Genomic DNA, 15,910 nt, shown 5'->3' with positions numbered 1-15,910 from the left:
AATGGCCACTCCAATACCTTGACTTTGTTGTCCTTAAGCCATTTTGCCACAACTTTGGAAGTATGCTTGGAGTCATTGTCCATTTGGAAGACCCATTTACGACCAAGCTTAAAGACTGATGTCTTGAGATGTTGCTTCAATATATCCACATAATTTTCCTCCCTCATGATGCCATCTATTTTGTGAAGCGCACCAGTCGCTCCTGCAGCAAAGCACCCCCACAACATGATGCTGTCACCTCGTGCTTCACGGTTGGGATGGTGTTCTTCGGCTTGCAAGCCTCCCTTTTCCCTCAACTTAATGATGGCCAAACAGTTCTATTTTTGTTTCATCAGACCAGAGGACATTAATCCAAAAAGTATGATCTTTGTCACCATGTGCAGTTGCAAACTGTCGTCTGGCTTTTTTATGGCAGTTTTAGAGCACTTCCTTGCTGAGCGGCCTTTCAGATTATGTCGATATGGGACTCGTTTTACTGTGGATATAGATTGTTTTGTACCTGTTTCCTCCAGCATCTTCACAAGGTCATTTGCTAGGAGACAGAACGCGTCCACTTCCTGAGCGGTATGACGGCTGCGTTGTCCCATGGTGTTTATATTTGTGTACTATTGTTTGTACATATGAATGTGGTACCTTCAGGCGTTTGGAAATTGCTCCCAAGAATGGACCAGACTTGCGGTCTACAATTTCTTTTGAGGTCTTGGTTTCTTATGATTTTCCCATGATGTCAAGCAAAGAGGCACTGAGTTTGAAGGTAAGCCTTGAAATACATCCACGGGTACACCTCCAATTGACTCAAATGATGTCAATTAACCTATCAGAAGATATTAAAGTCATGACATTTTCTGGAATTTTCCAAGCTGTTTAAAGGCACAGTCAACTTAGTGTATGAAACTTCTCACCCACTGGAATTGTGATATAGTGAATTATAAGTGAAATAATCTGTAAACAATTGTTGGAAATATTACTTGTGTCATGCACAAAGTAGATGTTATAACCGACTTACCAAAACTATAGTTTGTTAACAAGAAATTTTTGAAGTGGTTGAAAAATGAGTTTTAATGACTCCAACCTAGTGCATGTAAACTTCCGACTTCAACTGTACATCATTGAAAGAACAGCTCAGCATAGCTCATTCTGCAGAAGGTGATGGAGTTCTAAGGCATCTCCAAACCTCTCCCAGTCCTAATGCTGGCTCTGCGTCAGGTGCTTATTCACCTACTCATCTGGCTAGGAACCATTATGATCCAAGAAGCATCCATCGCCCTTGGCACCAGCATGACTGACTTTGTCTTGGCATTGTCCCAACAGGACTTTACATCAAACGTAAACTGGCAGCACCATAGACTACGTTTTTCACAGTCACGACAATTGAGTCATTGTATAACATATTAGAGATGACTCGATCAGGCTTTCGGGCATATGTTCAGTGACCTCAAATAGGCTTGTGATTATTTAGGTCATAACCTATGGATGTCTGTGGTTCCTTCATGGGACTCTATGATTGAACTGTGGATGTGCCCTGGGTCAAATACGATTCTGCGAGGTGTTGACAGAGCCAATGCACCTTCTCAGCTCACTCAATTCAGGAAACAACTTGATCCTATCCACTCTAGAAAGAAGGGTTCCAAAAGGTTTCTTCAGCTGTCTTCATAGGAGAACCCTTTCTGGTTCCATGTAGAACCATCTGTAGTAAGGGTTCTACATGGGACCCAAAATGGTTATACCTAGAACCTTTTAGGTTCTGGATACACCCCCCTAAACGTGTAGCCTAAAATCTGCATTCATAAATGCCTGGATAATGCAAAATTGAATCTAATAGGTCGGCCATTTATTGTGCCGTCTATTGAAGTCTTTCATTGAAAAGGTCTTTGTGGAACAATATTTTGTAACCTACTATGAAAGGTCATCCCTTTTCAGTCCCTTTAGTCCCACATTGAGTCTTTACATACACAAAGGCCAATAAAAGCATATCAGTTCAACAAAATGCATTGTGCTATTTTACCATGGAAACAAAGCCTTTTCAATAGAGTATGTCTCAAGTGACAATCACAAGACTTTGTTTCCTCTGGTGCTCTGGTACGTCACGCCACTTATACAGCACAATAATGGGGTGTTTAGTGTGTAAGAGGAGGACACTTCCCCCAGAGGCAACTCAGCTTAATAGGGACAAAACTCCATTGTATATAAGTGGTGCTATTCTTTTTCTCAAACCCTTTAGCGAAAACGTAATCAAGTTGTCCAGTTTGTATTGGCTGGCAGGACCACATGATCATATCACAGTGGCTTTTATGTAACAACTAAGTGTGTATCTTGTTTGGAATCAAACAGGGTAACAATGGTCGAAGGGATGCTGGTGGCTTGGTGGCGGTGTGCGTCAGCATTGCAGAGGTCTGAGTCAATCACAGTATTATGGATTCCTCTCATTCTTGTCCCAGTGGACCTAGAGGGCTACAAAGTCATTATCATTTGAGGTACAGGCCTTGAGACAGTCTGGCATGCACTGAATGGTGGCATCATGGTCTGGCTGCTTCAGAAATGTCAAGTACTTGATGATGCTATTTAGGATTATACATGAAGGATTATTACATGCAAACATGCCACTGTTGACCAGCACTTCCTTATACAAAATGCTAAGAGATTTATGCCAACAGTGAGAAGAGAAAGGATTCACCTTCTGTGTAATCATGAGGAATGTTCAGACCGGTATTCAGCACGCAGTGTGACTCCAGCAGGCATGCCACTGTTTACATGCAAAAACAAGTTGACCTCATTCAGCAAGAATTTACCTAAGACACGCTCAACTTGCTGTCATTGTCACGTGTAGAGCTTCATCTGCACTATGGGTTAAGGACTCATCTCTACATTAGATCACTTTAGAGATCTGAAACCTCTTGATTTTAGGGAGAGTGAACTATCCTAAAATTCCTCTTTTTACTAATTGTACTGTTTTGGATTGTTACATGATGTAAGTAAAAGGTTCCCCATCCAACCATACAGTACACTCCCCCTATTGGGGGTTAGGGCACTGCTTAAACTGCTGCCAATTGCAGAACTTAGTGACTGAAACGGAATTAGGCCATACACAAGAATCATGGGAAAACATTGCAAAAATATTTTTAACCTTTATTTAACTAGGCAAGTCAGTTAAGAACAAATTCTTATTTTCAATGACGGCCTAGGAACAACAACTGCCTTGTTCAGGGGCAGAACAACAGATTTTTACCTTGTCAGCTTGGGAATTCGATCTTGCAACCTTTCGGTTACAAGTACAACGCTCTAACCACTAGGCTACCTGCCGCCCTGTATGCAGGGGCCATGTGTTCTCAGCCACACAGGTCAACCACAATGGTCAACCCTCAGTCACGACTCATGAGCCTCAGCTGTGGCAGCACTTTCTCTCCACAGGTAGGAATGTGGACTGTGAACTCCACCTAACGCTCAACCACATTCCACTTAACTTCAAATGTCAAAATGATGTCTAGCCCTCTACAAACACCATCCTACATTCTAAGAAAATGCATTGCCGTCATCTGATGTCAGATGCCCACCGAACATCTGACTGCTAAAACTGCAAATAAGGTTTAGAGGAAGACATTGTAATGGAGCCAAGACAGTCCCCCTTGGGAGACTGAAAAGATATGGCATGGGTCCCCAGATCCTCAAAAAGTTCTACAGCAGCACCAACAAGAACATCCTGACGGGTTGCATCACCGCCTGGTAGGGCAACTGCTCGGCATCTGACCATAAGGCGCTACAGAGGGTAGTACGTATGGCCCAGTACATCACTGGGGTCAAGCTTCCTGCCATCCAGGACCTATATACTAGGCGGTGTCAGAGAAAGGCCCAAAATGGCTCCTTAACAGCTTCTACCTCCAAGCCATAAGACTGCTGAACAATTAATCAAATGCCCCCCCCCCCTTGTTATTTGATTGTGCCTTGTTATTTGATTGTGTTACTTTTTATTTAAATGTTATTTTATTTAGTAAATATTTTCTTAGCTCTAATTCTTGAACAGCATTGTTGGTAAAGGGCATGTAAGTAAGCATTTCACAGTAAGGTCTACACCTGTTGTATTTGGTGCATATGGCAAATAAAATTTGATTTGATGTAGGAGTGGCTAATGTAATCAATGCTCCGCCCCTGCTTAATCATTGCGTGCATCACTGTGAATAGTACAACCCTTAATCGTAATTTCAACAGCAGAACAGAGACGATTGAAAACAATCTGAGAGCTGAAGTGTTTTACAAACAGGTTTGTGTGATTACATCAATTACATATAATCTGATTACATCAGGTACATGTAATCTGGTTACAAATAAAACTACCTGTAATCACTTACCAGAAAAAATATTGTAATCAGATTACAGATACTTTTGAATAACTAGATAATTACTTCTTGGATTACTTTTAAATTCAGAAAGGATATTGGTGGAAAAAAATGCAGTGACACCTTTGTTTTCTTAATGACATTGATGACAAGTTTAAGTTTGTTCCACCTGAGTGAGTCTGACCACAAGTCAGAGACCACGATGATGACACACGTTTGATGGATCATTTTTGTTTTCTTCTAATGCCTCTTAAAGTACTACTGCACTTCCTGATTTGGTCTTGTTATTAAGAAATGCTAGCGGTCATGACTAAAGGCAAATGAGAGTTGTCTTGGGGGTGTGGTTTGATGTGAGTGTTTCTTGGGTGTGTTTTTGCCATTCAATCACAACAAACAAGGACATTAGTTAGCCAGTTCGAGTTGAAACATTATTGAAAGCAAGCTGGCAACATACTTGCATCAAACATGTCAGGTTTGCTTGATTATGAGCTAGCTAGCTAATGTTAGCAAGGAGGGATCAAACCTGTCTTCAGGTACAACGTTAGCTATGCAAATCTTCCTCTCACATTACACGTTAGGGAGAGGCTGTATGTTTAGCTAGTTACATCACAGTATCATGGGCTATGCCGCTATGATACTAGGCTATCACATAATGACAAAACTTAGCTACTTAGCAACAATAAACCAGATTCAGGTTTGACGGTTGACAGCCCAAGTAGAAACTAGTTGGATGTAATCAATATCCAGGCCATTCCATGAACAACTTTATGGAAGCCCATTTTCACTAGAGTAGCTATTTCCCAAGCAAGGGCAAGAAGTAACCACACGTCTTGTCTGGGGAAGAGGTTCCAGTGGGCGAGTTCATTTTGTGTGACCCGGTGTCCCGGGTGGGTGTGGTTTAGTCATTTTTGACCATTCCATTGGTCCTCCTTAGGAGAGTTTCCTGCAGCTCGGGGCACCGGGTCATGCAAGTGAACTCCTCCAGTCTTTTCCCAGAGAACATGGTGCCACCACGTGTTAATAGGCAAAAGGGAGAATGAATTGTTGACATAATTGTAATCCAAACCAAAACCTCAAGTAAGTCATGACACAGTCATTTACCAAACTCCATTTTGAACAAGACTGACTTTATGACCAAATTATCCTATTTACACTTTAAAATCAATTTTGACACTAGAGTTACTGTTTCTGACTCATATAGATGCCACATAGACTGTTTAAAACCAGAACAAGGGGCAGTTGACCTTTAAAGGGAAAGTCATCCAAAAGTAAGTAATCAGAGTAATCAGATTACATTACTGAGTTTGGGTAATCCAAAAGTTACGTTACCGATTACAATTTAGGACAGGTAACTAGTAACTGTAACCGATTACATTTAGAAAGTACTACCCAACCCTTACACAACCAGCTTAGTGAGGCACTTGTATATTAATAGGAGAAGAATCAAGTTCAAGTTTCCACTTTATTTGTCCCAGAGGTAATACATACAATGCAAGTGCATCAGTCATGGGCTGACAGCCATCAATATAAATATAAACAATACTAATGATCAACATTAGCAGCAGCAATAGTACAACCTACAACATCTAAAGTATCATACTGTGTAATGACCTATACAATCAGTAATAACAATTACTGTGTAATATACAATCAGTTATAATAATTACTGTATTAATAACATCCAATCAGTAATAATTATTACTGTGTAATAACCATACAATCAGTCGGAATAATGTCTTACTTTTCCTTCAAAACAAACTATTAGATGTCTGTTCTGGTAGGTTACAGAACCATACCTACCGAGAACAATGTTGTAATTTCTTTAACTTCCCATAACCTCATTTGTAGATGACACATTAATAACAGATAAATGGAAGGTCCTGACGACAACAGGTGCAGGTTTAGAGCCCTAGGCTGATATATGGTGACATATTAAATAGTTAATCAGATACAGTATGGATGTAATACCCCTCCAACAAACGTCATTGATTTTAAAGCACTATTTGCCAGATATGGATTGGGTGGGTGACAAGTTTTTTTGTGAAAGTTCTCTGGAAAGGTGAGCATCTGTGCAAGTATCTGTTATTGCAACTCACTGAGAAATACTCTCTTTCCATTCCATGACACACATGTTACACTAGTAGCCCTACATTGTAGGATTTGTTTGCATAGTCTTTCTGGGGTGACCAGCTCTTTAGCTTATGGGCATTGAAAGAAAATGTGTCAATTTGACATGCCATGTCTATGCAGTGTAATCGCAATTCTATCCATGGAGGGAGACTCAGACTGGAAGTCAGACTTCAAAGGCCCGTTGAAGGAACTAGTTGGGTCAATCTAATTAATCTTTCACTCCTGAGATGAGTGTCTGATCTTGTGTGTGAAAGGAATAGCTGGAACGGAGTCAAACACATTGTTTCCATGTGTTTGATGTGTTTGGTATCATTCCAATGAGCCCGTCCTCCCATTGCTCTTCCCACCAGCCTCTTCTGGTCTTCACATATACGACAGCCTTGGTAAAAGAGACCCAACAGATTTACTTGAACATTTAGTGGAGAAGAAATGTTGTCCACTGAACCTGTTTTTGCTGTTATTCACTGAGTGTACAAAACATTAGGAACACCTTTCTAATATTGAGTTGCACCCCCTTTTGCCCTCAGAACAGCCTCAATTAGCTGAGGCATGGACTCTACAACGTGTCGAAAATGTTCCACAGGGATGTTGGCCCATGCTGACTCCAATGCTTCCCGCAGTTGGGTCAAATTGGCTGGATGTCCTTTGGGTGGTGTTCCATTCTTGATACACACAGGAAACTGTTGAGCGTGAAAAACCCAGCACCTACAACCATACCCCGTTCAAAACACTTCAATCTTTTGCCTCTCTCATTCACTCTCCGAATGGCACACATACACAATCCATGTCTCAATGGTCTCAAGGGTTAAAAATACTTTAACCTGTCTCCTCCCGTTCACAAACACAGGTGACATCAACAAAGGATCATAGCTTCCACCTGGATTCACTTGGTCAGTCTATGTCATGGAAAGAACAGTTGTTCATAATGTTTTGTACACTCAGTATATTACTGTGTTATTCCCCATTTTAGCTGTCTGGATGAGATGTAAACAGTCCCATCCCAAAAGCTACACATGTACTGAATATAAGATTGTAACATTACATTATATTGAATGACTGGAAGAATTCATTCTTTCTAATAGTTTCTACAATTATAGAAAAAAGACTAACTCCCTTCATCCTAAACTGAATGTACAGTCTTGGGCTCCCGAGTGGAACAGCGGTCTACTGCATGTCAGTGCTATGCCCCAGGACTACCTGACATGATGACTCCTTGCTGTCCCCAGTCCACCTGGCCGTGCTGCTGCTCCAGTTTCAACTGTTCTGCCTTATTATTATTCGACCATGCTGGTCATTTATGAACATTTGAACATCTTGGCCATGTTCTGTTATAATCTCCACCCGGCACAGCCAGAAGAGGACTGGCCACCCCACATAGCCTGGTTCCTCTCTAGGTTTCTTCCTAGGTTTTGGCCTTTCTAGGGAGTTTTTCCTAGCCACCGTGCTTCTACACCTGCATTGCTTGCTGTTTGGGGTTTTAGGCTGGGTTTCTGTACAGCACTTTGAGACATCAGCTGATGTACGAAGGGCTATATAAATACATTTGATTTGATTTGATTTAAAGGCATGACTACAGACCCTGGTTCGATTCCAGGCTGTATCACAACCAGTCGTGATTGGGAGTCCCATAGAGCGGCACACAATTGGCCCAGCGTTGTCCGGGTTAGTGTTTAGCCGGGGTAGGTCGTCATTGTAAATAAGAATTTGTTCTTAACTGGCTTGCCTAGTTAAATAAAAAAAGAAAGTATCTACCCTGGAAATATAAGACTGATGGTCATCAAAGGCAATTCTGTCATTGCTGTCAAATTGTAAAATCGAATTCCAGATTAGGATTGGGATTGATTGAGCATGTTTGATTTGTTGTCTATCTAAATCAGAGATGGGAAACTCCAGTCCTCGGGCTTGATTGGGGACACACTTTTGCCCCATCCCCAGCTGACACACCTGACTTCAATTATCAACTAATCATGGTCTTGCAATTAGTTTAATCAAGCGTGATAGCAAAAGTTCTGGGAGAAAGTGTGACACCAATCAGAACCCAGAGGACGGGAGTTGGTCATCCCTGATCTCGGTCTACATGTGAGCTGGTGTCCTTCCAGAACCACATACTCATGTACGTGGTTTGCTTTCCCTACTCCAGTCTATGAGGCAGGAACCCCACTGGCAGCACTTGTAACCATTATAACCATCGTCCAGACTTGGAGAATGTGGAAGGCAACAAGATCTAAGTGTTAGTCATCCTCCCGGTTGTGAAAAATATTTGTATGATGTAAAACCCCAAAAAATCCATTATTAGAATGTCACGCCCTGGTCTTAGTATTTTGTGTTTTCTTTCTTTATTTGGTCAGGCCAGGGTGTGACATGGGTTTATTTTGTGGTGTGTTTTTGTATTGGGGTTTTTCGTAGGTTTTGGGATTGTGGCTTAGTGGGGTTTTCTAGCAAAGTCTATGGTTGCCTGAGGCGGTTCTCAATCAGAGGCACGTGATTATCGTTGTCTCTGATTGGGAACCATATTTAGGCAGCCATATTCTTTGAGTGTTTCGTGGGTGATTGTTCCTGTCTCTGTGTTAGTTGTCACCAGATAGGCTCAGTCACTTTGTTTTTTCTTTTTTCATTGTTTTGGAAGAGAAGAGAACGTGAGCCGGGTGCGCCATTCTCCTTGCGGAGATGGTGCTAAATCCATCAACACGGTCGGTCCCTGGGATTGGGCTGGCCAACACGATTCGGTTTGCTTGGAAGGAAAAGGAGTTGGAGCCTTTAGGACGGGAAACTTTTGGAAGGATAATATTGATGGGGATTCTAAAGCTGACGGTGAAGGATGTGTTTTGTTTCCAAGGCAACTCATTGGAGGGAGCATACGACGTGGCACTATATACAGAGGAGAAACACGATGATATCCTGAGAAGGGCAAGAGCAGTGGGAGGTGAGAGGCCGATGAGCCACTATGAAATAACAAGCCTGGCGAAGAACAACTTTGGGTTGTAACTGTCAACATTTACAACCCATACGTTAAGGACGAAGAGGTGAGGGCCTTTCTGTGGAGATACATGAATAACGTCTCCTCAGCAAGGCACCTCAAAGACTCCCTTGGGTTTTGGAATGGGAGGAGAGGCTTCCAGGCCCTCCTCAGGGAGGACCCAAAGGGACATGGTGGCTACCTCCATCCTCCTGCTATGTTCTCCCTAGGGGCTGACAGGGGGATGTTGTTTTATGCACGTCAGCCCCCATTTTGCAGGCGCTGTATGGCCTACGGCCACATATTCGCCTCGTGCAGCACAAGAAAATGCAGATTTTGTGGATCTGAGGAACACGAGGCGAGGGATTGTGACAAGCCTAAGGCGTGCCACGGGTGTGGCTCGTCAGCACACCTGTGGCGGGGTGCCCGGCTCGTCAGAGGTCATATGCGTCTGCGGCTGGGGGGAGCAGGAGCGGGGGATGGGGATGGGGGAAGAAGAGGAGGGGAAGGAAGCACGCCTCATGACCAGAGTACAGGTCCAGAGGGAAAGGCCGCAAGGAAGGAGGAGGAGCAAGAAGCGGCGGATGGAAGAGAGAAGGAAACAGAAGGCACGGGAGTAGGAGAACCAGGAAAAGCGGCAGAAGAAGGCAACCGAGTGGAGGAGCATGAGAGAGAAGAAAGCGAGGGAGGAGTGTTGGAGACGGTGGAAGAGCAAGTGGAGTGGGGGGAAAGTGCCCTGGTGGAAGAGATGACGGGTATGGTGGAGGAGCTGGCGGGGGGGAGGGTGGTATCTCTCCACTGCCGCCATCACCAAAGAAGAGAATGAAGAGGAGGGTGCGTTTGGCCGACAGTGAGAGGGAGGGGATGGTCAAGAGAGTGATGGGGGTGGGAGAAACCTCTGGGTTGCTGCTGATTTCCCCAGGCCCTCAACTTCTGTTGGGTGGGGACACACCTAACAAGACTCAGGACTGGGTACAGGAGGAGGTGGGGAGTTTTTTGTTTGGGGACTCAGCCTCCCCGATTTTTTTCCAAACCAGCTGCAGCACTGGGGAGGGGGAGGAGTGTGGGGGTAGACCCAGGGTGCAGGGCACCCCGGAGCCAAACACTATTCCTGCATCCTGGGTTGGTGAGATGGAGGAAGAGGGGGATTTCGGGAGTACGGATGGTGTTCTCACCGGTAGATATGGAGCAGGGGAGCATCGGGTGAGTCTCCTGGTTTTTTTTTTTTTTCTGTCTGGGTTTAGAATTTGAGTGTATTACATGTTTTTATTTTATTATTTCATGGGTTCTAATTTTACTTTTGTTAGTTTAAATGTAAGGGGTTTAAGGGATTTTGTTAAGAGGAGGGCGGTTTTTAGTTATTTGGAGGGTGTGGGGTTTGATTTTAGTTTTTTAATTTTTTATTTGGTTTTTAGTTTTTTTTGTTAGTAGGTTTAAGAGGGAGTGGGACAAGGGGGAGTCGGTTTGGGGTATTGGGGGTGCACTCATCGGGGGTAGGGATTTTGTGTGGGCACAGGGAGGTAAAAGTGGAGGATTCTTTTGTGGTAATGCAGGGAGGGTTATAGGGGTGGATGACACGATAAGGGATTGTAAATTTAGATTAGTGGTGGTGTATGGGCCACAGGTGGTGGCAGACAGGAGGGAGATGGTGGACTGTCTGACGCCCTGTGTGTCACAAATAGGAAATTAGTGATAGGGGGATTTTAATACAGATTTAAGAATAGGGGGATAGCAGTGCAGGCGCCATTACCGGGCTAATGGCTTGCCATGGTCTGGTTGATGGTGGTCTGCACACTACTCCGAAAATGGCCGGTCCTACATGGCGCAACTCCAGGGGGGTTGAGCGGAGGCTCGACTATATTTTTGTACCCAGGTCTTTGGGTAAGTTGTCTGGGCGGCTGTTGCCTGTTTTCTTTTCGGATCACGACGGGGTGCTCCTGCAGGTGGGGTCGCCAGTCTGCCTCTTTGGTAGGGGGTACTGGAAGTTAGATCGGGATGTGCTGGAGGAGCAGGCTTTTGTTGACGGGTTTTATGGTTTCTTTTGGAGGCTTGAAGGCCTCCGGTCCATGTGCGAGGGGGTGTTAGAGTGGTGGGAATTAGTTAAGGTGAGGATTAGGGCTTTTATAATAGGGTATTGCAAGAGGAAAAAAAGGGAGGAGAGGAGGGAGGTGGATCGTATCCAAAGGTTAATTGAACTCGAGTACGAGGCAGGCAACCTCGGCGGGTCGTTTGACTGGGAGAGATCCGCAACCCTAAAGCCGCAGCTCAGGGAGTTGCAGGAGCGGAAGGCTCGAGCTTTCCTGGAGCGTGCGCATAGTGGCTTTCTAGAACACAATGAGACTTGTTCTGCTATGTTCTTTAAGTCGGTTAGGGCCAGACAGAGTAGGAAGGTAATGCATGGCGTTAGGGAAGAAAATGGTAGTATAGTTAGAGAACCAGAGGATATGGTCAGGGTGACAACTGATCATTTCCAAGGTTTATTTAAGGAAAGGTAAATAGATGTAGAGCAGGGAAATGTGTTTTTAGAACACTTGTCCAGGCGGTTGCCGGAGGACATTAGAGAAGTGATGGAGGCCCAGATTTCACTAGAAGAGGTTGAGAGCGCTCTTAGGAGGATGGGAAAAGGGAAGGTGCCTGGGATGGATGGGCTGCCGGCTGAGTTTTATCTCAAGTTTTGGGGTATACTTGGACCAGTGGTCCTCGAAGTCTTGAAGGCCATCCTTGAGACGGGGTCCCGGGGGATCAATGGCTGTTGGTGTGCTGTCACTTTTATATAAGAAGGGGGAAGTAACAGACCTTGGCAACTGGGGGCCGTTGACCATGCTGTGTGTAGATTACAAGCTACTTGCAAAGGTTTTAGCAGACCGGTTGCGCACAGCCCTTCCCTACGTCGTCCATGAGGATCAGACGTGCGGGGTAGACGGCCGCTCTATTAGATGGAACCTACAGTTAATCAGGGACTCTATCGCTTGGGTTGAAGATAGAGGACTGCCTTTAATGGTAGCAGCGCTAGATCAGGCGAAAGCAAACACGAACTCGGCACCCCGCTCCGACATATAATGTACGAATCCATCCTATGAACTTCTCCCCAAATCCTAATCGACCTAACACTCTGAATAAAAAGGATCTATTCACGATCCTTTTTATTCAGAGTGTTAGGTCGATTAGGATTTGGGGAGAAGTTCATAGGATGGATTCGTACATTATATGTCGGAGCGGGGTGCCGAGTTTGTGTAAATAGTCACTTGGGTGACGTTTTTGACCTCTCGTCTGGGGTCAGGCAGGGGTGCCCACTCTCGGCTCTCCTCTTCGTTCTGTACATGGAGCCTCTGGGGGCTGCCATTAGGGCAGACACAGGGGTGGAAGGCTTGTTGATTCCTGGAAGTGGTGGGCTGCGTGTTAAGATGACGCAGTACGCCGACGACACTTCCTTGCTGCTGTGCAAGGACTCGTGCCTGACAAGGTCCCTTGCCATCTTTGGGGATTTCACCCGAGCGTCGGGAGCAGTTCTGAACCATGCACAGTCTTCCGTCAAGTTTTTCGGAAGATGGCCCGGTAGAACGGATGTGCCCGAGGGGTTATCTCTCTGTGAGGGGGCCCTGAGGATTCTCGGGGTCCATTTTGAGACCTCCGGCTCAGCGACGCTAAACTGGAACATGCGTATCGCAGTGGTAAAGAGGAAGCTAGCAATGTGGAAGGCTAGGTATTTGTCTTTTATGGGCAAAGTCCTGGTCCTAAAGGTGGATGTGTTGCCGTCTCTTTTGTATTTGGCGTACATCTACCCATTGCCGGCTTGTCTGAGGAGGCCTCTAGTGAGGCTTGTGTTTCAGTTCATGTGGAGTGGCAGGTGCGAGTGGGTCGCCAGGGCACGCATGCTCTGTCCCATCGGGGGAGGGAGGTAGGGGGTACCACATTTCCCCCTCAAGCTGGACGCAATTTTGTTTCTTTCTTGTTAACGGAGCTTGCTCATCCAGTGATAGACCCGTCCGGTTACCTCCTGCGGGTGTTCTTCTCGTATCAGGCGAGAAGCGTAATGGTGTGGTCTAACACGGGTCCTCGGGCGGAACAGCTGCCGTGGCACTTTGGTCATGTGGCCAAGTGGCTGCGTGCGCACCCTGAGGTTGAAGTTGCCCGAGTAGGTTTAGATCACAGGCACCTGTACGAGGAGGTCAGAAAGGCAGGGAGTCCGTCGCCTGTAGTGGGCATCTCGGAAGTGGTCTGGGAGGGAGTGCAGACGCGGGGTCTGGACAACAGGCTCAAGGACCTGAATTGGTTGAACCTCCATAGTGCTTGCCGGTACGTTCCATCATGTACCGGTATAGTTTGGTGCAATCCCCCACCTGTCCAAGATCCTCTTGTGGCAGGGAGGAGACTGTGCGCCATGTCTTTTGGGACTGTGCCTTTGCCGGAGTAGTATGGGCTAGGGCACGGGTGTTGTTAGGTTTGGTAAGGGGGATTTTGTATTGACGTGGGCCAGGTTAGAGAGAGGTGTAGGGAGAGCGAGAGGGACGGATAGGGACAGGTTTCTGCTCTGGCTTCTCATGAGTCTCTTTAAACGGGGGCTGTGGGAAGCCAGGCAGAACATGGTGAAGACAGGGAGAGATTGGGGGTGAAAGGGATAGTGAGGAGGGTGGAAGGAGATTTGAGGGGGAGGATGAAGAGGGAGGAGAGGAAGTGGGGGCAGCATGCTGCTCGGGAGAGGTGGAAGGGGGGTTTAGGGCTGGTGTCATTTAGATTTGTAAGGGGATAGATTAGGGACGGGGAGATAGGGAAAGGTAGTTTGTAGGGTGACGGGGAGGGAAGATGCTCCCCTGAGGTTTTGTTGGGGTTTTTGTTTAGTTAAATTAGTTCAATTAAAATACCATTTTTTGAGTATGTATGAAAATTATGAGTTGTAAAGAATGAATGGTATTGAAGATAATAAATTATTTTTTATAAAAAATATTTAAAAATAGGCTGTATAGGTTTTCACATTCCGTTTGTTGTTTTTGTATTGTTCGCTTTTCATCATTATTAAACATGTATGTAAATTACCACGCTGCATTTTGGTCCGACTCTCCTTCGACGGAAGAAAACCGTAACATAGAACTACAAATATAATACATTTACTGTTATATTTTCAGCAGATGTCAACACTACAGTTCTGCACTGATAGTAATTAAATTATGGAGACAAAATACTCACCAAATAGTATTCTATCTGTCAGCTACAGGAGGCTCTAATAACAAGTCTCTAAAGTGGAGTCTCTATGCTTAGAAAACTGCACCTACATCCCAGAACTTCAGAGAGCAGTGTTGAGAAGACTGGACTCTCAATTGGTGCTACTAAGGAGAACGATCCTGAGATCAGATGAACCAAGACTCCCTGAAGTGCCACCACCAACATTGGCTGAGCTGCTACAACTTTGAGGAGATGTCACCACGCAACACAGGATGCAGTTAGCACACCTTTGAGCGGAGAAGGAGCTTTCCCTTATGTTAGACTTGGTGGTTCCCGGGAAAGTGTGAAAACCTACAGAGTACTCAGAAATGCTGTTGAAAGAGGGTGGAGTACAACCAAACATAAATCATATGTAAATAAGGGAAGTCTGTGTGAGCAAAAAAATTGTGTGGGAAACAATATTTGTGAAATCTTTGTCTAGCATATAGGCATCATTATTGTAATTTTGAAATGGTTTTAGAATGATTTACTAAACTGTTCTCTTTTCCTGGATATCTATGCTCATATGCACCCTCCTGTAGCAGACCTACAGGAGGGTACATATCCAGAAAGACGGATGGACTACCCTGGTGGAAATACAGTTCGAATTACACAGATGAGCTCAAATAAAGTTGTATTAGGGAGATAAACAGCAATACAAGGTAGTCTCTGTAACCTTCTCAAAATAACAAAAGCACAGTGTAAAGAAATCAGTTCAGTACTTTATCAGAATGTTATCACCCAGACCGAGGAAGAAATCGCAAAAGAACTACTTCAAATAAAATGGTACTTGTCACATGCTTCATAAACAAAAGATGTAGACTAACAGTGAAATGCCTACTTACGGGCCATTCCCAACCATGCAGAGAAAAAATAGATATAATAGAAAAATAATGAGGAATAAATCCACAATGAGTGGTAACAACTACCTTACCGTGATTGTTTGCAATTAAAATGTTTAGAAAAAGACACAAAAATAGCTTCTTAAGCTAGAATTTTGCTAGGATTGTCTGGGAGTGGTCTGAGTGGGGAGGGGAAAACAGAAAACTAGCTGTTATTGGCAGAGAGGTTTGGAGCACGCTTTCTTATTGGTCTAACTAATTTACCACATAGGGACATCACCAGACAGGTCAAAACCCCATCCCACCAAAACAGGTTGAAATTTCAGGCGGTCATTTCAAACAGCTCTTACACTAAAAGGGCATTATCCATAATTTTCACAAGATCACAGTACTATTCCAACCTCATAGTGTGGAAATATATAGAAAATCCAGGAAAACACATTTTTGGCTGC

The sequence above is a fragment of the Oncorhynchus tshawytscha genome, linkage group LG09 (genome assembly GCF_018296145.1).
Source record: "Oncorhynchus tshawytscha isolate Ot180627B linkage group LG09, Otsh_v2.0, whole genome shotgun sequence".
Classification (NCBI taxonomy): domain Eukaryota; kingdom Metazoa; phylum Chordata; class Actinopteri; order Salmoniformes; family Salmonidae; genus Oncorhynchus; species Oncorhynchus tshawytscha.
The sequence above is the reverse complement of the archived record's forward strand: the minus strand, read 5'-3'. Positions refer to the sequence as shown.